This window comes from Mytilus galloprovincialis, chromosome 7, assembly GCF_965363235.1.
Source record: "Mytilus galloprovincialis chromosome 7, xbMytGall1.hap1.1, whole genome shotgun sequence".
NCBI classification, from domain to species: Eukaryota; Metazoa; Mollusca; class Bivalvia; order Mytilida; family Mytilidae; genus Mytilus; species Mytilus galloprovincialis.
Genome location: NC_134844.1, coordinates 54374273 through 54397297, shown reverse-complemented (window position 1 = coordinate 54397297; position 23025 = coordinate 54374273). Strand labels below are relative to the sequence as shown.

The following is a 23025-nucleotide window of genomic DNA, read 5'->3' as shown; positions in this document are numbered from 1 at the left end:
TGTTTTACATTGTCATTTCGGGGCCTTGTATAGCTGACTATGCGGTATGGGCTTTGCTCATTGTTGAAGGCCGTACGGTGACCTATAGTTAATTTCTGTGTCATTTTGGTCTCTTGTGGACAGTTGTCTCATTGGCAATCATACCACATCTTCTTCTTTTTTTTCATATGTAAGCCTTCAATGAGAATGCAAGGATTCAGCTTCTTTTGTCAACCGTGCAATTTTTGGCATTTTTACCTATTATGTCTGTTTGTTTTGTTCACATATTGTTCACACATTGTTGTCAATATAATGAAATTTTATGCGACTGTCATACAAGTAAGATGTTTAGCTAGCTATAAAACCAGGTTTAATCCACCATTTTCTACATAATCAAATACCTGTACCAAGTCAGGAATATGACAGTTGTTATCAATTCTTTTGATATGTTTGAGCTTTTGATTTTCCCTTTCGCTTTAGGACTTTGTTTCAATTTATTTTATAAAACAAATGTTATTATAAAATTTTTAATCATTAAAAATGATAAAATAAATTGAAGAATTTGTTTTAATGAAGAATGTTATTCCATTAACACCGAAGCTATTTTTTGTTGCTTCTTTAAAGAATCATATAAGACATGCCTCAAAAAATTGAAACTCAAACTACTCTTATCCAGCCACGTGCAAAAGTTTGTATTTTTTACATAGAATGCTTGAAGATTTTGTCAATTATTTTTTAGTTAGAATTGTCATGTCTAAAATCAGCCTTTTTTCGAATTGGGGACGAGTAAGTGAATGGAGACTCTGGACAATATTTCAAAAATGGTATACGTTGTCTATCTGTTATTCAAAAACATTTTGATAAATCATTAGTTAACCGTAGATTATACATGTTATATAGAATATAAAAATTAGATGAAAAATTAAAATCTGAGACGAGGATATAAGTTGTAAATATTGAAAACATTAAACACTATAAGAAATGTTATGGCTATAGTTGTTTATTACATCTTATTTTCATGACTACATGATACAGTTTAATTCTGAACATCTATAATACTAAAATTACGAGGTCCAATTTGTCAGCCGTCATCACGTAAAAACGACGAATCAAAGAATTCAACTTTATATATAACTAATATAGTACAAAGGTGTAGATTAAAAATTACACCACTCCAGGCCGTTTTGTTTTCCACGTAATTAATATTGCCAATAATTAAGAAGTTCCGGGTTGAGTCCGATACCGATACCAATAGTATATAATAATTCACCTGTTACCTATTACCTTATTTGTACGTTCCGCATCTGACGGGCGCACCACCAAACGGTGTATTCAGGATTAATATGCTATATACACGGATCATATTCACAGGGTTGACACTACTAGATTGTCAAATTGTTACCTATTGTAGCATTTTAATCAGAAAAACTTTCTAAGATAACAATACGAATACTAAAAATCTGGACTAAAATAAGGCGTATAGGTACAGTTTTCAATTTGTTAGCGAGCATGACGTAAAACAGCGAATCAAAGAATTCAACTTTATAACTAATATAGGACAATGCTGTTGATTAAAAAATATTCCATTCCAGGACCTTTTGTTTTCCAACTAATTTATATAACCAACAATTGATAAGTTCCAGTTCGACGGATTCAAACAGAAAGATTTGAAAGCAGAGAAAACTGCGTATCTTATAATCGGCATGACTTTATCAGATGACAATACTAATATCAAAATAAGGCTTGCGCATAGTTATATACTTTAATTCAGTCACGGACCCGCGATATCACGTGTGTGTTCTAGTTGATATATAAAAAAAACACATAATAAGAACACATACATACTTTATATGGAAATGATTTTGGTATAAGGAGAAAAAAAAAAAAAAAAAAACAGAACTTAAACCATAATGGCATTCAGATGTCCTTATTTCCAGTTTTTGGACAATGCGAATTGCGCTAATTACGCTATGATTTTTTTTTTACATTAATCCATATTGTTTTAATAATTTGAAATGCAACTTAACTTCGATATTTTTTAACGTATTAATTGGGTATTATAATGGAATCTTATATCAGAATTGTAAAAAATAATTACCTTTAGTTTTTTATCAATCAACTATAATTTTTTAGTTGTTTATTTGTATTTCACAAAATATCTCTCACAAGCACCTCCCTTGTTGTTCAACATACCAGTCATATTTGAAAAGATTTTTAAACGTGATTTCCATCATTTTCAACAGTAACCTTTTTAGGTCATCTTGTATCTCTTTTAAACAAAGAAGGTTGTTTAAACCGTGTAAAACCTTGTCTGTTGCTTTTGGTATCGACGTATTAATCCGTCACGTCAGTTTAATAATCTTGGGTATCATCAGTTCATCCGCATAAATAAAATAGTCCTATCATTTGCAATCTAGACCAATGTTGACTCGTTAGTCTTTTAAATTTATCTCAATCTAAAATATTTGGCATTTGCTGAATACTTTTAGGTACAAAGTAATTAAACCTAACTGGTAATACACAATTGGTTGTAGATTGCGTTTTACTAAAAGACTTGACATGCGCATTCAGTGTGAGGATAAATAGTAAATAGCTTGGCCGTCTTACAAACCGAGTAAATATTAATACAAATACCGCAACTTAAATAATAAAACTTCACTATGCAAAAATCTTAAATCTCTTCAGTATAGGATTGCAGTTTCGATAGAGTTATAATTTTGGTAGTCTCACTTTTTATTCAGCTATAAATATTAATGCGAAGATATGGTATCAGTGCCAATGAGACAACTCTACATTCAAGTCACAATTTGTTGAGTATAGAGTTTGAGATATTTTGAGACTTGTATGTCGCTTGGACATTCATATTTATAATTGAAGATTGAATGTTGACGTATATTCTTCTTTAACGGGGTTTTCTTTGTTGGAAGTTTTCCATTTTATTGGTGTTCATAGTCACATTATACTATTCAAGAGAGTTCTTTAGTACTAGGATGTGAAATAGCCGGCAACTCAGCATTTGAGGTGCCACATTGACTATATGTATTACACACCCTTTTCATCTACTATACATAATTAAAAATCGCATCAAACAAAATGTACCTTAAGGTATTGCTCACAAATGATGCCCGCGTGTCAAGTATTTGTTGAATAGAAACTTCAAGAAATCCATAATAGATGGGAAAATAATCCCTCTGAAAAACATGATGACATGAAGCTTAATACAAAATTTCATAAAGCTCTGACTCGTTGTTCCTGAGAAAAAATGCAACGAAAATTTCATGTAGATGGTTATTTCATGTAAGAACATTTACGAATTCGGTAACACGATGGACGCGAAAAAGTATCGCATGGTATAGGGAAGATTTCAACCGCATCACTTTGAATTCTTGGTTTAAAAGCTTTTGTATTGCATTCTATTGTTATGATATGGTTGTTTACATGCTTTTCATATGTTTCGTCTTTTCGTCTTGTTGTTTTATTTTAACCTATTTTTATAAATTGTATTTGATCCATATCTTATACTGATAGTCTTCGATTATAATTTATGTTACAATCTATTCAATTGTTATACTTATACTTATATTAATGTGAAAAACATATAGCATCGGTCTATATCTGATTCAGGTACCTGAAACTGACTAGATTATATTCTGGTTTTCTGTTAATATGATCTTTTTCCAGCTACAGTCAGCAGGCAATCACAAGGAGGTAACAAAAACTTTTAGTAAATTTAAACATTTTACAACACCATAAAAATTATTAAAAACAGAAAATAGTGTAAAAATAAACCACATTAACAGCCCATGATCTACTATAATTATGCTCAGAAAACATTACAGATAGAACAACACGAGCCGATCTAATTCGGATGCAGCTGAAGGTTTAGAAGTTTCTGCGCCACAAAAGACACACCGTCATATAAATCAATTCAATTAAAACAAAATGTGTTGAGTTGATTTCGGTTATTTTACTGCCACCATTTGCGGAACGACAACACACGGTCAACAGTGGCACTAATATAACATGACGGTCATTATTCGGTATTCCTTTTATTTCGTTTGAACAGGTATATGTAAAATTAAATGATTATTCCAAACACAACTAATGTATCAAAATCAAGGCTATTAAAAGTCTATAATTTACATCTTGCATGTAAATAATGCAATTAACCAATTTTTCTACTATCTATATTAAATTTGAACTTACAGACTAATAATTACATTAGATGTATGTTTCATTATACTTTATTCTGATTGGCTTACTGCACATCACGTGTTATTCCGTAAGCAATTGCATTGCTCAATAAAACTTTTCATTCATGATAATACGTGGTGCCACAATAAGTGCACGGGTGAATTAAATAAAACAATAATAAAATTCGTGTTTTCATGATCATTGCTAAAAAAATGTAATTATAAGTATTGAATGCTTCTTTTTGTAACTTCATAGGGTTGTAAAAGCGTTGACCGAAGTACATTTTGTATGAAGCGCGGAATTCTTAAATAAAAATCATTTTAATATAGTTATAAAAGAATGTCGTTTTTCAGTTAAAGAACAATAGTTTAGGACTAAAACCCTCTAAATGGTTACGTCAATAAGCAATCAAAATATCATGTAGCTTACTTTAATGTTTATCTTTTAATTGCAACAATTACAATTTTCCCCCGTGTTATTTACCTCTGTCTTATTATTAAAAAATAAATGTTATGTATCCTATGCACCTAAATGACATTCAATATAGAAATTGCATGTCATGCACCAATACAATAATTAACTTTGAACAGCTATATATATGAATATTGAATACATATATCTATACAAAGTTAAGATGGCAATGGAATTCTGTTTTTGGCAATAGAGATGAAATTTGAGAAAAAAATTGTACTGTCAAATCTAAAAATCTTATTGTAATTCCGACAAATCAGATAAAATGTTTGCGTTTTGTTTTGATAATAAGGAATGACATGAATTTTTCACTAGGTGTTATTATGATAACTTAAAAAAAGAAGAAAAACACACACGAGGCTTTTCGCCGTTAATATTTAAACATGTAATACATAAATTAAATTTATTCGAAAATGGCTTTGTAAAAAAGTATTTATTTTCCTTTTTCATTTCTGTGTGGTTCGCAAAGGCAAGTGATCAAGTTAATCTAAGACAGATTATTGTGGGTAAAAACTGGTTGTATACCTATGTAATCTTCCAATTTGTACGACAGTTGTTTAAAGTTCCGTTATATTTACAAATTGGTTGAGCAACAAAAACACAGATGATAAGGAAGAATGCAGTTGCTGTCAATTGAAAAGTTTCTGTATTATTTATTGCCATGTTTATCGCCAGAGATACAGTTATTGATGGTACCAGGATTCGTATTTAGTACGCCAGACGCGCGTTTCCTCTACATAAGAATCATCAGTGACGCTCATACCAAAATAGTTATAAAGCCAAACAAATACAAATTTTAAGAGCACTGAGGATTCAAAATTCAAAAAAGGTGTGCCAAATACGGCTGTGGTAATCTATGCCTGGGATAGGAAAATCAAAAAATTCAAAGTTCTTATCCTGAAACTGATTCCGACCTCTGAGGCAGGACAATGACGTTTTGATTTTTTAACGTGTATTCACAGTTACTTGATGACAGACCGTATATACTGTGTAACTTCGGAATTGCTGTTAAATTCTACTACAACTCTTCACTTTAGTGCAGTGCATTCATTTTGGAGGCCGTTTTGGTGATCTCAATTTGAGGTTACAAACAAACAGATATTAACATGATAATGATAGTAATAAATATGACAGTATAAACGAAATATTTCCGTATCGAAAAAGACTGTCAAATTAAGAACAACCTTGCAACACTAGATTGTTATTAAAACCATTGTTTATTACTTGGAGGCCTTATAACGATTTCACATGCAATAAGTTCCTACAGTCTACATAAGTAAATTGTAGAAGTTTTGAGGGTTTGACCACTACTTTTTTGCTCTTCACAATATATCTTATTCATTTATTCAGAATGTGTATGTTTTTTTTTTTTTAAATAAACATGCCAATCGAAGATAAATTTTACTATTGTTTCGCATATAAATTGTCAAAATAGAGAACAAATGAATTTTAGTTTTCATTTTGAAAGTATTCTTATAGTTATTTGTGTAATTTTCATATACAGAGCTAGCAATGTACAGATTAAAAACTAACGACACTTGTAGAAATAAGTCAAAGTTGTAAATTGCCATTTAAGCGATGAGAGGCCTACAATTCTAGTAGGATATTTGTAAAGTGAAATAGTATAAAAAGTATAGAAAAACAAAAGAACCATTTTGCTGTTTTTCCTCGGTTAAAAGAAATATGTGCATCGGGTAAAAAAGAGTGGGGAATGTACTGGAACGCCTCGCTTTCATTTGTCCACTTATTTCCAATAGGGAATATAAAAAAGAAGATGTGGTATGATTGCCAATAAGACAACTATCCACAAAAGACCAAATTGACACAGACATTAACAACTATAGGTCACCGTACGGCCTTCAACAATGAGCAAAGCCCATACCGCATAGTCAGCTATAAAAGGCCCCGATAAGACAATGTAAAACAATTCAAACGAGAAAACTAACGGCCTCATTTATGTAAAAAATTAACCCTATCACTATAAACAAATCCTTTCAATAGTGATTGTGTAATTTGCTTTATATTCAGACTAACAAATGAACGGATTAAACTGTAACAACAATATAAAAAAGAAGATTTCCCCACAATAGACCAAAATGATACAGAAATTTTAAAACTAATAATAGGTCATCGTACGACCTTCAATAATGAGCAAAGCCTATACCGTATAGTCAGCTATATAATAATAGGCCCGTATATGACAATGTAAAACAATTCAAACGAGAAAACTAACGTCCTTATTCATGTACAAAAATATTGAAAAACAAATATGTAACACATAAGCAAATGGCAACCACTGATTTACAGGCTCCTGACTTGGGACAGGCAACAAACTTATCTCCATTTTAACTTGATGTATCAAATTTGGAAAGTGCCAGGTCAGCAATGACACGGCTTCAATTCTTGTAGTATATTTATAATGTGAAAACGTATAGACACAAAATTAAAAGCGCATGTGTCAGTGTGGGTATTTGGTCGGGTTTATTTTTCTTTGGAGGGGGGGATTTGTCAGATGTTAGAGTGTGAAGACGGACATGACTTACGTCGTCATACTGGTATCTGTAAAAGACTAGATCAACGTTTCACTATTTTTTAAATTTGAACTCAAAGAGAGTGCTTCGATAACAAAAATATGTTTAGTAACTCGTAAGGATTGGATATCGCTTATTATAAACTATCGTTATCTTATTAAAAAATAGAAATGATGTTTTTCGAGGACGGCTCGTGTATTGTAATATTAAATTAAACGATATCCAATTCAGACTGGCTATGAAACCTATAATTATCCAAATCTATAACATTAAATGCTCACAAATAAAAGAACCATATGCATAGTTATTTAAAAATAATAAATTGGCAAACAAAAATTCAACAAGAAACCCTTACAATACAACTAAATATAAAAAGATGTATTCTTACACTTCACACAATGTAAGTTCCATCAGAAAACCATCAATCCATACCAATGTTTACACTGTGGTGAATATCAAGTTACCAACTAATAGTGTAAATATCAAACTATCTTATAAAATGTATAATGATAAAGAAACCATACCGAAATCATTACATATTTTTGTTTCGTAATGCTGTTATTTCAATGTATAAAAAATATTCCCATAATAATCAAAATTAATTATCCCTTTTTATATAAGTTATATGTCCTACTTATAAAATCATCTGCATTGAAAATAAGCCTAAGGTAAATTATATATGGCGACACTTTTCAAATCATTGACAACCAACAATTTTTTTGTTTCATTGTTGTAGCATAAACTCCATGGATGTTTTATTCCATCGTTCTCTGTCAGTATGATTTGATGATCCTCTCCATTAGATGATATTCTGTGTATATTGTTAGACCACATACCACCTACAAAAACATTACCCTTTTCATCTACGTCGATACTCCAAGGTTTAATGAGATCAGAATGACTAAAGTATATACTCTCCTGTCCGTCATGTATTATACGGTATACGTTATTGTTCCCTGTTTTACCTGTAATATAGTTAATGTTGTCATTGTTGTCTATACAAAAGTTCCGTACATATTGATTTGCTGTTATACTACGTAGTATATTACCACTGATATCAATCTGACTTATAGTTTCGTCTCCAACATACGTCCATATCTGATCATTACTACATGTCACAGCATGGCATCCTCTTCTTCCAGGTATGATACATATCCCTAAGGTAAGTGTTGTTAGATCTAAGATCTGGAATCCTTTATCGTATAAAATTACTATGGCCTGATTATCGTCGACCATAGCGACATCCTGTGGTTCATGTTCTAATGTTATCATGTGAACATCATTCCCATCATATCCACATACAGAGATGTGTGGTGAGTCGTAATGTGACAAGAGAAGCCTCTTTCCGGACACAAAACAACCCTTTCTAATTTTAACTTTTGATCCTAATACTGATGTTAGAAACGAATGAGTTCGTTGTATTTCGCCTTCCATTGACTTAACTGGTTCTTGTATTTGTTTTGAATTGTGCTGTAATGCGGGTATATGCATTTGATTTTCTGTAAGTGAAATTTTCCCCATAGACGTAAGTACCACGCGAAGATCGTTTGTATCAAATGGATCAAATTCTATTTTGTGTTGCTTATTGAGCTCGTTGATATTGGTTTCTTCTATGTGTGTTTTATTATTCATAAATTTGATTGTCTGAAATAAAAGTATTTCATTACTGATGGTTTCTATCGATGAAAGTTCGTCTATCCATGTCGCTACTGCCGCAAGTCCATTCTGTGTTTTTTGTTTCGCCTCATCCATTTTGTGCTTGATCTTTTTGAACTGTTTATTCAATTCGTCTATGGTTTCCTTTTCAATTTGATCTAGATGAGTGTTAATCTGTTGTCTGGTGGTAGATATCTGTTTGAGAAATTTATCTCTTTGCCTATCAAACTCTTTTTCATCTTTAGTTTGACACTTCAACAATTCAGGAAACATTTCGTTTAAATGATTGATTCTACTCTTAAGATCTGCAAGGGCGGTCCCACTTTTAACGCCTTTTGCTGCTCGATCTATAGAAATGATGGAATCACAGTTTTTATGGGTGTCGGACAAACAAAGATCACAGATGACCTTGTCATGCTGGGTACAGAACTGAGTGGTTCTTTGGTCGGTATGGACATCACAGTCTTTACTGATTTTCAGAATAGAAGAACTAAGATTACTGACCTGGTGAAGTGGTATTACTTTATGCGGCGGATTAAATTTTCTGTGTACCTTTGCGCATGTCTTACAAACTTCTTCTAGGCAGTCATTACACCATGCTTCAGCCTCGATTTTTTCGTCATCTCGTAAACATCCAGAACACAATTTTTTGTCTGTCATTCTAAAAAATAAAAAAAGACTACTGAATATATTTTGAATGATTTTTATTGTTGGAAAGAAAAGTGCAAACGGGATTTCGTTTTGAATTGTTATACATTATGTCTTGTTCGAGCCTTTTGATAGGGGTATGTTTTTCTCAGTGGTGAATGTTTTACGCTTTGAATTTTCCTAACATCTACTTTATGTGGTGTCTGGTGGACAGTTGTCTTATTGACATTTATATAACACTGCTGTATTTCATATTGATAAATGTAAGTCTTGTTTCAGCCTTTTGTAGCTTTCTATGCAGTATGGATTTTGCTCATTGGTAAAGGTCTTACGGTGAAATTTGCTTTATAGCGAAACTTATATAAACTATTTAATCGGTTTCAACTCGATTAGTGAAATTGTTTGGAGCTGTTAAGTATAAGATTTAAGTCTTTTCTGGGTATGTCGGCCATGCTGACGACTAAACAAAAGAAAGCATTATATAGTATACAGAATTACTTCAAGTTGTCCAAATATTTTGAATAAAAAAATTTGGGGAAGTAAGGGATAACGGTTATCAAGCAATAATGCCTGGTCGTGCTTCTTGATCTGGTCAAAGATTTTGATCCATTTTTTCTTTTTCTTTTTCTTTTGCATTATCTATTAGCTTCTTTCCATAAATATTAGTTCTTAATAATATTACAAAAAATCAATTTAAAGATCATATTATAAACTGAATATTTTGTACAAATAGTTCATGAAAGTCATATGTAACCTCAAATTAAACAAAAATAATGCATACGTTATTCATAACTAAACGAATAGTTTTCATTATAAAACTTATGTACATATACTTGTTTTTGAAGAAAATTAATTGATTTGTCTACATTAAGATAAAAAAAATGCACATGTTATTCAATATCCATGCTTTTTTGTAGATTGTTTTCTATAAGGTGACACTCAGTAAACTACGGTTTCAACGCACGACAATTAATTACCTGCTATATTTTCACATCATAACAGACAGAAAAAAAACTATAAAATGACGACTTTACGATACGTTTGCGTACAAAATGATAAAATCGTGCACAGAAGATTAAGTTTGTTATATATATATATATGTTACAGGCATTTTCTATATTCAGGCAATAGGTAAAATAACTAAATTTTCAGGCAATTTATAAAATGCCTAACTTAACACGATCTCATCTAAAATTAGGAATTCTCATTAACGGTAATTTGTCATAATTCGTACTCAAATAGGTTGAATTATTGCTCATAAGACAAAAAGAGAAAAATAAAGGAAAAACACATTTTTATTTTATCAAGCACTTGGAAATCGTGAATCTGGCATATTTAACACCTGGTGTATGCTGAACTGAACTGTAATAAATTAACATGCATTTCTCAGGCCCGTATGCTAGCATACGTACCTGGTGTATGCTAATATCTACATTAAATTAATACATTGTATTTCTCAAGTATGTATGCTAGCATACGCACCTGGTGTATGCAGAACAGCAAATATTGAATCAGATGTTGTATTTCACAGGTCTGTATGATAGCATACGAACCTGTGTGTTTAAAAAAATCCTTTACGTCAGTATAGTTGTGGTTTTACTTTATTACCGATTTCAAGTTTTTTTTAAACTAAAAGCCTACCACTGACCTCTTTATTTTCTCCCGATGGTAAACAGAAAAGCGTTAATTTGCAAGGCAAACCACAGGCACTTGTTTCTGTCAATATGGGGATTTACTATGCATACCAGTACAAAAAAAACACGTGTTTTTTTTTGTACTGGTATGGATAGTAAATCCCCATATTGACAGAAACAAGTGCCTGTGAGGCAAACTGGTAAAGCGTTCACTGTTGTAAATCTATAGATTCTAAATGAAAACCAATTCTCAAGTTCCATGACTATGATCGCTTTATTGATCTGACAGTTATCTCTTTTGTTTGCAAATTAAAATTACGGAAAAATGAGGCGATCATGATTTGTACAAGGTTCCACAAGTTCGAAGTTGTTGACAAAAAATTATACATGACGTCAGGGACCTTCTGACGTAAGGCGGAGGGATATATAGACGGATAGCTTTGACTTACACAAGTTACTTTACCAGTACACTTAATTAAAATAATAGCAATTGATTATAAAACAACCTGTTTTGTTTATACTTGGTATTGGTTATTATTAAAAAGTCAAAGAAAAAAGGACTATTTATCTGCGGAGTCACGCACTCCATCTAGATGACGTCATTTACAAATGTAAACAATTTCAATGATCAATGAATGAGTTTCCCTCACGGAGAAGAAAATGGAAAAAATACGCTCTAGTATCATGATTTGAATAAACCAGAAGCAAAACAGAATGTCGGATATATTTATGGTAAGTAAGCCATATTGTCTGTATACCAACTTTGATTATTTGTAATATCTTCAATTTTTCACTTATTCTTACAACATTTGTATAAACTTCAAGATTATAAAAAAACGGTTTTTTTCTAAAGTGAACGTTGATTGGTTAAATATTTCTCAGTGTGTTTGAATTTGTTTGTTATCCTTTTGGTCATGCATTTGTATTCAGATATCGCAGATCAAATTTATTCGTTCATTGTGTAATCATACGTTTTTTGATTGAGTTAAGTCTGCCAATTGATATTTTATCGTATGTTTTTCTATGTAGTGATGTTATGCTATTGTTTCAGAAAAAGGGAGAAGGTTTGGATCCATTAAAACGTTTAATCCCGCTGCAAATGTTTGCACCTGTCCTAAGTCAGGAATCTGATGTACAGTAGTTGTCGTTTGTTAATGTAATATATACGTGTTTCTCGTTTCTCGTTTTTGTTTATATAGATTACACCGTTGGTTTTCCCGTTTGAATGGTTTTACACTAGTAATTTTGGGGCCCTTTATAGCTTGTTGTTCGGTGTGAGCCAAGGCTCCGTGTTGAAGGCCGTACTTTAACCTATAATGGTTTAATTTTTAAATTGTTATTTGGATGGAGAGTTGTCTCATTGGCACTCACACCACATCTTCCTATATCTATCTACTAGCTGTTTTTGTACATTTTTCACGATTTCATTTAACACCATCTTTTTTGGAGGTCGACATGAACATGTACACATGTATAGGCTAGCAAGACTGAGGTAGAATCTATTTAAAGGGGATGCTATGCCAGTGCTTTGTGGGAAAACTTTAGTTGATTTATTGAGGGAAACAGTACTGAAGCGTCTATCTCTTAAGAAGTCATGCAGTGCCCTACCTATCTCATCCCCCTTATGAAACTTCTGGATATTCTTGTCTTAGTTATTCTGACAACTTTTAGGGAAACAACTGTCCCAGGTAAAAAAGGGAGAAGCTGAGGCTCAGCGCTCACATGTTAAAACCGGCCACACTATATAGTCTTTATATGCCTGTCCCAAGTCAAGAGCCTGACTGTTGAAGTTGTCATTGGTTCATATCAAGTTTTCCGGGTTTTCTTTTTCGTTAATTGTTTTGCTATACATTATTATTTCTTATTTCTTGTTACTTCAAGCTACTACACCAATATAAGTGATCAATGCAAAAATGTTCTTATAAAATCGTGATATGAACCGCTGTCCTTAAATTATATTAAACCTTGATTTGATAAACGTCCAAATGCTATTACAATTCTACTGTGCAACTCATGCATGTACCGTACAAACTGTCTAAAAGATCATTCAACAAATTAAGTATAATTGACCATCGAATCTTTGATGTAGTTAGAGTGAAGTGTAAAATATTTACTCGCATGTATATAATATGTAGTTTCCATTTCTCGTTTCAGCATTTTTCAAACATTGGCTATACCTTTCATGTAACTATTTATGTGTTGCTTGTGACTTTAATTGTAAACTTCTTAGTGACTGGATAGGTTAAACCAATGCCTTCCTAGAAAACGATGACACCAATGAACAACATCAGTCTTTTTGCTGTTCCTGCTAATAATGTATGCATGGCTTCACTAGAAAAGACATCAATTCTTTGGCTTTCCTGGTTGAACGATTTGTTTTACAACTCAAGTGTATACACAATTGTTACCATAGTATATAGTTGGTTGATCGTTATGGAATAACCGTTTCACAGATGATAACGGATATGTTTCTCACGCCATAACTACAATCCCCTTCCCTTTTCATGAATTTGACTTACTGTTTAAAGCTAGTTATCGGGTTTGTAAAAACATGAGTAACCCGACGGTGCCACTGTTGGACATGTGGAGCAGTATCTGCTTACCCTTCTGGAGCACCTGAGATCATCCTCATTTTTGGTTAGGGTTCGTGTTGTTCAGACTTTGTTTGTTTTCTATGCTGTTTCTTGTGTACTTTAATTTGTATATTTCATGTCATGTTGTTGTCAGTTTATTTTCGATTTATGAGTTTGATTGTTCCTCTGGTATCTTTCGCCCCTCTTGAAGTCTATAACTTAGAGGATAATGAAAAATTAAAGTTTTGCAATTCAAAATATGAATACAATACACCTTATCGCTATTCCCGGCTGACCCTGCCGCTTGAACTTTTGACGTCAACAACAATCACTTTTCCATTGTGGCGTCAGATATTTTGTTTTATGACGTCAACATTTTACGGGAACCTGTGTGAAATCCAGCAATGGCGGATAAATAGCGATAAGGTGTATATAAGGCTGGTTAGAATGCAAACCATTCAGCTTGCTTTAAAATATCTAATAAGTGCCACCAAATATGCAGACATTTAAGACTGGAGGCAAACCATACACAATAACACAAGCTTACTGAACACCAGTTTGGTTTGACAATACTAGAATGAATGTAAAACTGCAATTCAATAAAACATAGATTGGTGTATCCGTGCAAGAAAAATAAGTTTTCACCGACCGTACACCAGTGTTGTATGCAAGAATACCGTGAACTGACAATGTCAATTAAATGTGCAAACTTTTATGTTTCCAATGGATATATGATTATATGTTGGTATGCCGACAATCAAACCCATGATTTCCATTGTTTTACAAGGGTTCATTGAAAAGCGGGTTGGTATAAGGGAATAAACCCCTGAGTGTTGCAGTTAAGAATTAAGAGCTTTCTTTCAAATTCAAATGAAGTTCACACGGTCATGTTCTTCTCTGGCTGTTTATGACGTCTTTACACTAAATTCATTGTATATTGGATGTTTACGGATTGAGTGTTTAGTCCTAGAGGCATGATTTTGTTATTAGTTGTAAGTGGCTTTGAACTAGCTGTCAGATAACTGCGAGTACTCTCAGATCTGTTCATTGTATCTTTTTGTGCTTGGATGTATAAGTACCCTGCCACGTCCACTTGTATTTTTTGTCTATCTGATGATCATGAGTTAAGCCTTTTTCAACTGATTTTTATAGTTCGTTCTTATGTTGTACTGTTATACCACTGTCCCAGGTTAGGGGGAGGGTTGGGATCCCGCTAACATGTTTAACCCCGCCACATTATTTAAGTATGTGCCTGTCCCAAGTCAGGAGCCTGTAATTCATGGGTTGTCTTTGTTTATGTGTTACATATTTGTTTTTCGTTCATTTTTTACATAAATGAGGCCGTTATTTTTCTCTTTTAAATTGTTTTACATTGTCTTATCGGGGCCTTTTATAGCTGACTATGCGGTATGGGCTTTGCGCATTGTTGAAAGCCGTACGGTGACCTATAGTTGATAATGTTTGTGTCATTTTGGTCTTTTGTGGATAGTTGTCTCATTGGCAATCATACCACATCTTCTTTTTTTATATTGAAGGCTATACATGAGTAATTCCTTACATCCATGTAATTCTACCTTTTCATTTCACAATCATACACATCTCCTTATTTTCTAAGGGAGGTATGCAAACATTATTAAATAAGAAATGTTACTATACTCAGTAAATACTTAGCATTCAGGCATACAGACTTGTCAATACAAACATGAATCCAGAATAAAATTTTAGAATCCATGCAGGCATACAAGTACCTTGCAGAAAAAAAAGCCATAATAAATAAAACAAGAATGTGTCCAAAGTACACGGATGCCCCACTCGCACTATCATTTTCCATGTTCAATAGACCGTGAAATTGGATAACAAATATAATTTTGCATTAGGATTAGAAAGATAATACCAAAGGGAACGTGTGTACTAAGTTTCAAGTTGATTGGACTTCAACTTCATAAAAAATTACCTTGACCAAAACTTGACTTTAACCTGAAACATGCACTTTCATTTCCTATGTTCAGTGGACCGTGAAATTGGGGTCAAAAGTTTAATTTGGCTTTAAAATTAGAAAGATCATGTGTACTAAGTTTCAAGTTGATTGGATTCAACTTCATCAAAAACTACCTTTACCAAAAACTTTTACCTGAAGCATGACATACGGACGAACAGACAGACAGACGAACGGACGCACAGACTAGAAAACACAATGCCCCTCTAGTAGGTGGGGCATAAAACAATCGGTTTACATATCCTAGGTTTGTATACAGGCATACTGGCATACAGACCTGACAAATACTAGTATATGCAGAGTGAGAGTTTATCATACACCAGGTCGGTATGCTAGCATACAGACCTGGCAAATACTAGGATGTGCATAGAGTGAGAGTTTAGCATTAACCAGGTCGGTATGCTAGCATACAGACCTAAAAAATGCTAGTTTATGCATAAAGTGAGAGTTTAGCAGTAACCAGGTCGGTATGCTAGCATACAGACCTGAAATATACTTGTATATGCATAGAGTGAGAGTTTAGCATTAACCAGGTCGGTATGCTAGCATACAGACCTGACAGATTCTAGTATACACATACAGTGAGTTTTTAGCATACACCAGTGTGGTATGCAGGCATATAGACCTGACAAATACAAGTAAGAGAAAAAAGACTTCATTTAGCATTCTTTTCATTGAAACATCTGAAATAAAGATGGGTAAATGCTATGTTATGTATATATTTCAAAAATGACATATAAGTAGAACAAAAATGCAGAATGAGTATCTTTTTAAGGTTAATTTACTTGAACTATTTCCTTGGCGTTAAAATAGTTCATTCTAGCATCCTAATAAAAAGGTTTATTATAAAATAATGAAATTTTTGTTCGCATTTACAAAGAAAGATAACAAATCTTGCCAAAAGATGGCAAACAAATATTGTTAATGCTATACAGTGAGTTTTTTACGCTAAATATATCAATATTCCCAAATGTTGTAGCCTTTTCACACAAAAACGAGTTAAGTTGCATATGAGAATTTCTAATTTTAGATGAGAACGTATTACTTTGACAGGCATTATACAAAATGACGAAAATACCTAGTCATTTTGTAAAATGACAGAAATTTTTAAACAAAATTCAACAAATTGCCTGTTCAATTTCAGGCAATTTGTAGAAGAATGATTTCATTGAGACATATGACAAAAGTGGACACAAACACAATATCTTGCAAATAAGATAAGTAATGGATATCAGATAGTGAATTTATGATTATTTCTTAAAATGGCAGGAGGCCAAACTGTTCTTTAATAGAACTTTCCAAACGATTCTTTAGAACATCCAGAGAAAAGGTTTGTTTATATAAATACTGATTGTTTGCTTTCAGTAGCAAATATTGCATTTCTAAGACGAGAAGATTTGGATATAATGCATTTTGGGTTATTTCTGCAGTGAATTAATTTGGATAAAGGACAGGAACTACGACTGCCGCTTGTCCATCTATAGCATCAGTTTTGCGATACAAAGCGGTCTATGGTTGTGATGTCAATATATATATTAGTATTTTCATATTCACTGCATCAAGTAAATTTCAGTTTTAGATGCATCACCCGTTATGGGCAGATCTGATTCAGTCTGTTAAAAACTACAAACCAAAAAATACAAGTATAACTAACAGTTGTACGTTGTCGTTTTTTTTTGCGTGTTAAATATTTGCTGTTCATTCATTTTTAATACATAAACTAGACCGATAGTTTTCTCGTTTGAATCGTTTTACATTTGTCATTTCGGGGTCATTTATAGCTGATTCTGCGGTATAGGCTTTGTTCATTGTTGAAGGCCGTACGGTGACCTAAAGTTGTTAATTTCTGTGTCATTTGGTCCCTTGTGGAGAGGTGTCTCATTGACAATCATACCACATCTTCTTTTTTATAACCATGATAATGTACTTTGAATTTTCTCGAAGCATATGAAAAAGAAGATATGCATATGTGACGTGTGTGCTAATTGCGCAACCCAATGTTGTTGAATATTAAGTGTTTTGTCAGAAATGGTCATGAAATTGCTTAATTAGTGATAATCCAGGTTTCTCCAAATTTGGTCGAAGTGCCAAAAAAGATTTTTGCGTTGATCAATGTATTTGACAAATATGTGATAAGTTTTGTTATCCAAACATTTTTAGAAATAATAAATAATTATCGATTCTGTGCTTGTGTGAATTTGGAATATATCAGTAAAATGTATTCTTGATATTTTTACTCTTCTTTTTTAATTAAGAATAATAAAACTGCTCCGGAGTCAGTGTTCAAAGCTTTTAATTTGATTTTTTTTAACAATTCATTCTATAAATTAATTTCAGGCATTTTGTAAAATTTCTATCAATTTTTCCAGGCATTTTGTAAAATGCCTAGAAAAATTAGTCATTATGTATAATGACTAAATCTTGCAGGCATTTCAGAAAATGCCTAGAGTTTTCAGGCATTTTACAAAATGCATAAATTTAGAAAATGCCTGTAACATATACATGCATTGGTTCATGAATTGGATAAAAGTTATTTTTTACCATTCACTGGTTTCATATGACTTTAAACAAGATCATATTTATCAAATTATGTTGACAACGATACAACATATAGTTGATATTTGATCAGCAGTATCCTCCTGGAGAGAAAACGGTACTATTTATTCTGCCATAGGCGACAATACTAACATTTTTTTTTTAAATATACTACTTTTTATAATAAAACTTTGATAAAACATTTACATGTATGTGTGGTGTTAGTACTTTATTATTCTGTTTAAAAATTTGAATCTAAATAGTATCATGACCAACTTCCAACGGAACTTTATTTATTTTATCAAAATTTTTACTAAAAAAATGTGAAATTTAAGAAGTCTTTTCGAATAATTCTCTAGAAAATATTTCAATAGGTTTCAAAATTTATATTGTAAATATACACACTGCAGTTATTCATAGATAAATTAAAAAAATATATTGTACCCTTACATCCAATCACAGCGCTCCTAGGTCGACTTCTTTCACCTGTCTTGGATACACAAATGGACAACCTAATGCTGGGAAATGTAATTGTACCGTTTTCCCTAGAACAGAAACCATATATATCTGGTCTCATTTAAAATATAAAATATTTCTTACGTTGACTTTACTTCTTCATATATCAGTGAGGATTTTCTTCTAGGTTAACGTGTATCTTACACATCTGTAAAAGTAGAGGATAGAATATTGATCGTTAATGTAACTGGAGACTCTAGAGAGTCATTGTCACTTACATAGGTAGGTGTGCATCATTGATAATGTATATTGTACCCCGAGGCAAGAACAACTTCCCGCTGATAAGCGGATGGCAGTATTTACCTTCGATGGTTTACAAGGAACTTGCTATTGTCCGAACAAACAGTACCTACGTATTTTTCAGAAAGAAACTTCCATATATTTCGAGACAATATTAAGATAATCTCTTTGTTTTGTTACATTTACAACTGTTCCAAATGATATATTTTTGTTAACCCATAATTTTTTTAATTTGAAGCGCACGTTAAAATTTTTACTAATCTATATTCCATATTGACGTCATGACCATTTGACGGTGTCAATGCAAATATGAAAAAAAGTCAGACGATTTCCCGAAAAAGACTATTTTAAAACTTGATATTTTTTTAAAAACTTTTAACTGGTTAGTAATATTTTTTTTGCAGGCAATGTCGTCAAATAGTAAATATATTCTGCTTTGTTTTTATACAGAAATGCATAATGAGATATGATAATAGGACTTATATTCTGTTTATTTTTTTATTTATTTGAGTGACTATCTGTGTTAAAAAAACTTCGCCAAAAAATGGTAAAAAAATCGTCATTAAGGAGAAGCCACATCAAACAAACAGTCATCAGACGATTTAAGTCATCTTAAATTATTTGTTGATTTCATTGTGTTAGTCAATTCTAAATCTCTCTGTCTTTTACAGTTTTCAAAATAAAGACAATTACACACACACTGGTTAAAAGAGTCATTACAGACCAATTACTCCATTACGGAGACGATTGGTGATTTCAGCCTTAAATTGAATTGTAGATCTTGTTTTCCTTTTTTTTTGTTTTGTTTATTTAAGTTTTGTCTTTCTATTACAGTTTAAAGATAAAAGACAAAAACGAAAAAATGGGCAACAAAAACATTTAAGGGAACTAAGAGTTTATTTACTCCAATAAATTTCGAATTTGAATATAATTGCAGATCTTGTCTTGCTAGTCATGTTTTGCTTGTTAAAGTTTTAACTGTCTATTGTACAAGTAGTTTTAAGGTAAAGACTAAAAACACAAAATATCATGGACAAGAAACACACCAATGAAAATTAACTCTAAAAGGAGTCGACAAACAATATCGGGTTTTAACTTAATTGCAGATCTAGTCTTTCTTGTCATGTTTTGCTTATTAAAGTCGTTTAAGGGCAATAACTCATTTAAGGGCAACAACTCATGATTGATACCTAGATATCATCAATTCAAATATATTTTCTAGTCAAGAAGTTTCAAGATAAACTTGCATTTTACTCCTAGGTTTTATCCTAAACCAAATCTGAAGTGTTGGTTGACACGTGGGGTCATTGGATACAACTTCCCTAATAACCATTTTTGCAAAGTTTGACAAATTAGCCTTTTCTGATCCAGAGGTGAAGATTCTGTTAAAAAATAAAGAACGACCACAGACGAGGGACATTTTCTATGGATTTGGTCAGAAGTTAAAATAAATACGAAAAAACTTTTAAAAAATAAAGTTTTAAAACAGTTTCAAAGTATGGTTTGTTTAACAAGAGTGCACACACTGAAATGTCTCGCCTTCTTTACTAATCATTGTTATTATGTTGATAGTCCTAAATTTAAAGCTTTAATAATTACATTAGATGTAAGTTTCATTATAATACGTTATTCTGATTGGCTAACATGTTATTCCGTAAACAATTGCATCAGACAATAACATTTATCATGCATGATGACACGAGGTCCCACAAAAAAGTGCACAGGTGAATTAAATAAAACTGGATAAAAATCGTGTTTTCATGATTTTAGCTTAAAAAATGTAATTATAAGTATTGAATACTTCTTTTTGAAACTTTATAGGGTTGTAAAAGCGTTGACCGTGCGTACATTTTTAGAATGAAGCGCTTCTGCGCTTCATACAAAATGTACTTCGGTCAACGCTTTTACCACCCAATAAATTTACAAAAAGAAGCATTCAATTCTTAATTACAACCGTCACATACACTTACAAATGTAACATTAACCAAGAAACTAAACATTGACCCATGAACCATAAAAATTGGGTCATGGTCAGATGAACCATGCCAGAAGACATGTACAGCTAACAATTCTTCCTTACAATATATAGTTTAATTATTGCTTATAGATTAAGAAAAACAGACCAAAACACAAAAACTTAACACTTAGCAATGAACCGTGAAAATGAGGTCAAGATCAAATTAAACCTGCGCGACTAACATATACATGATATAGGTCATAAAATATTTCCATACACCAAATATAGTTGACCTATTGCATACAGTGTTAGATAAAAAAAAAAAAAAGACTCAAAAACATAATTTGACCACTGAACCATGAAAATGAGGTCAAGGTCAGATGATACCTGCCAGCTAGACATGTACACCCTACAATCATTCCATAAACCAAATATAGAAGACTAATTGCATACAGTATAAGAAAAAAAGACCAAAACACAAAAACTTAACTATAACCACTGAACCATGAAAATGATGTGAAGGTCAAATGACACCTGCCAGTTGGACATGTACACCTTACAGTGCTTCCATACACCAAATATACTAGACCTATTGCTTATAGTATCTGAGATATGGACATAACTACCAAAACTTAACCTTGTTCACTGATCCATGAAATGAGGTCGAGGTCAAGTGTAAAAATGTCTGACGGGCATAAGGACCGTGCAAGGAACGCACATACCAAATATAGTTATCCTATTACTTATAATAAGAGAGAATTTAACATTACAAAACATCTTAACTTTTTTTTCAAGTAAGTCACTGAACCATGAAAATGAGGTCAAGGACATTGGACAAGTGACTTAAGGAAACTTCGTAACATGAGGCATTCGTATACAAAGTATGATGCATCCAGGTCTTCCACCTCCTAAAATATAAAGCTTTTAAGTTGTAAGCTAACATCGCTGCCGCCGCCGCCGCCAGATCACTATCCCTATGTCGAGCTTTCTGCGACAAAAGTTGCAGGCTCAACAAAAAACTACACTTAGTGAAGACAAGAAATCAACCAAAACTCAGTAGGTGCATACCAACTATTGTGTTGACTGGAAGAGATTTGATTCTTCAGGTCATCGTATATTCAATGTGTACTAGTATATTTCCTTAGCAACGACTAAATACTTCAATACAGGTTGTTGTATTGGAGCCAGCGTGAGAGTATAAAACCACGTTAATAATTTTTCTATTGTTAAATAGTCATGTTATGTATTAAAAAGAGGATTAATGTATTCTTACCGTCGTTGATCAACCCAAATTACAAAATGTCGGACGGGGAAGTTATTTATTACGTACCGATTCGATTGAGTTCTTTAAATAGCAGCGTGGATATATACAATGGACACAGGTAGTTTAACACGTATCTTTAATTTTAGTTTCAGAAAACTGGTTTTAAATCATTTGACCTACTTTATACTCTTAATCAGATTAATTATCTTCTCCCTCGTTTCACTCCTCCGAAAATAAAAATATTCTTAATCAAATTTCGTAGAAACAAAGAAACACAATATAGTGTTGTGCAATCGTTACAAGATTGTTGTTAGTTATAACAACTTATTAATAAATATATAGTCTACAATCGTCCAAAAAAAAATAATGAAATTTAACCATGCACAAGTTAATTCTAAACGAAAAAGTTTCATAAAAGAAGAACGAAATAGTTATAAAAGGTACCAGGATTATAATTTAGTACGCCAGACGCGCGTTTCGTCTACATAAGACTCATCAGTGACGCTCAAATCAAAAATATTTATAAACCCAAACAAGAACAAAGTTGAAGAGCATTGAGGATCCAAAATTCCAAACAGTTGTGCCAAATACGGCTAAGGTAATCGATGCCTGGGATAAGAAAATCCTTAGTTTTTTTAAAAAGTTCCAAGTTTTGTATATAGGAAATTTACAAAAATGACCACATTATTGATATTCATGTCAACACCGAAGTGTAAACTATTGGGCTGGTGATACCCTCGGGGACGAAAGATACCAAACATTTCCAAAGGGACAGTCAAACTCATAAATCGAAAATACACTGACAACACCATGGCTAAAAAAAAAAATCAG

General features: G+C 32.4%; 1 long non-coding RNA gene across 1 annotated transcript; it reads right to left on the bottom strand.

The window, feature by feature from the left end:
* Positions 1 to 7221: 7221 nt before the first annotated feature.
* On the bottom strand, positions 7222 to 18940 carry LOC143083297 (uncharacterized). Its single transcript, XR_012980621.1, has 2 exons — positions 18818 to 18940; positions 7222 to 9492 (listed from the first exon to the last, which is right to left on the bottom strand). It is a non-coding gene; the product is annotated as an uncharacterized LOC143083297 (long non-coding RNA).
* Between the last annotated feature and the right edge of the window lie 4085 nt (positions 18941 to 23025).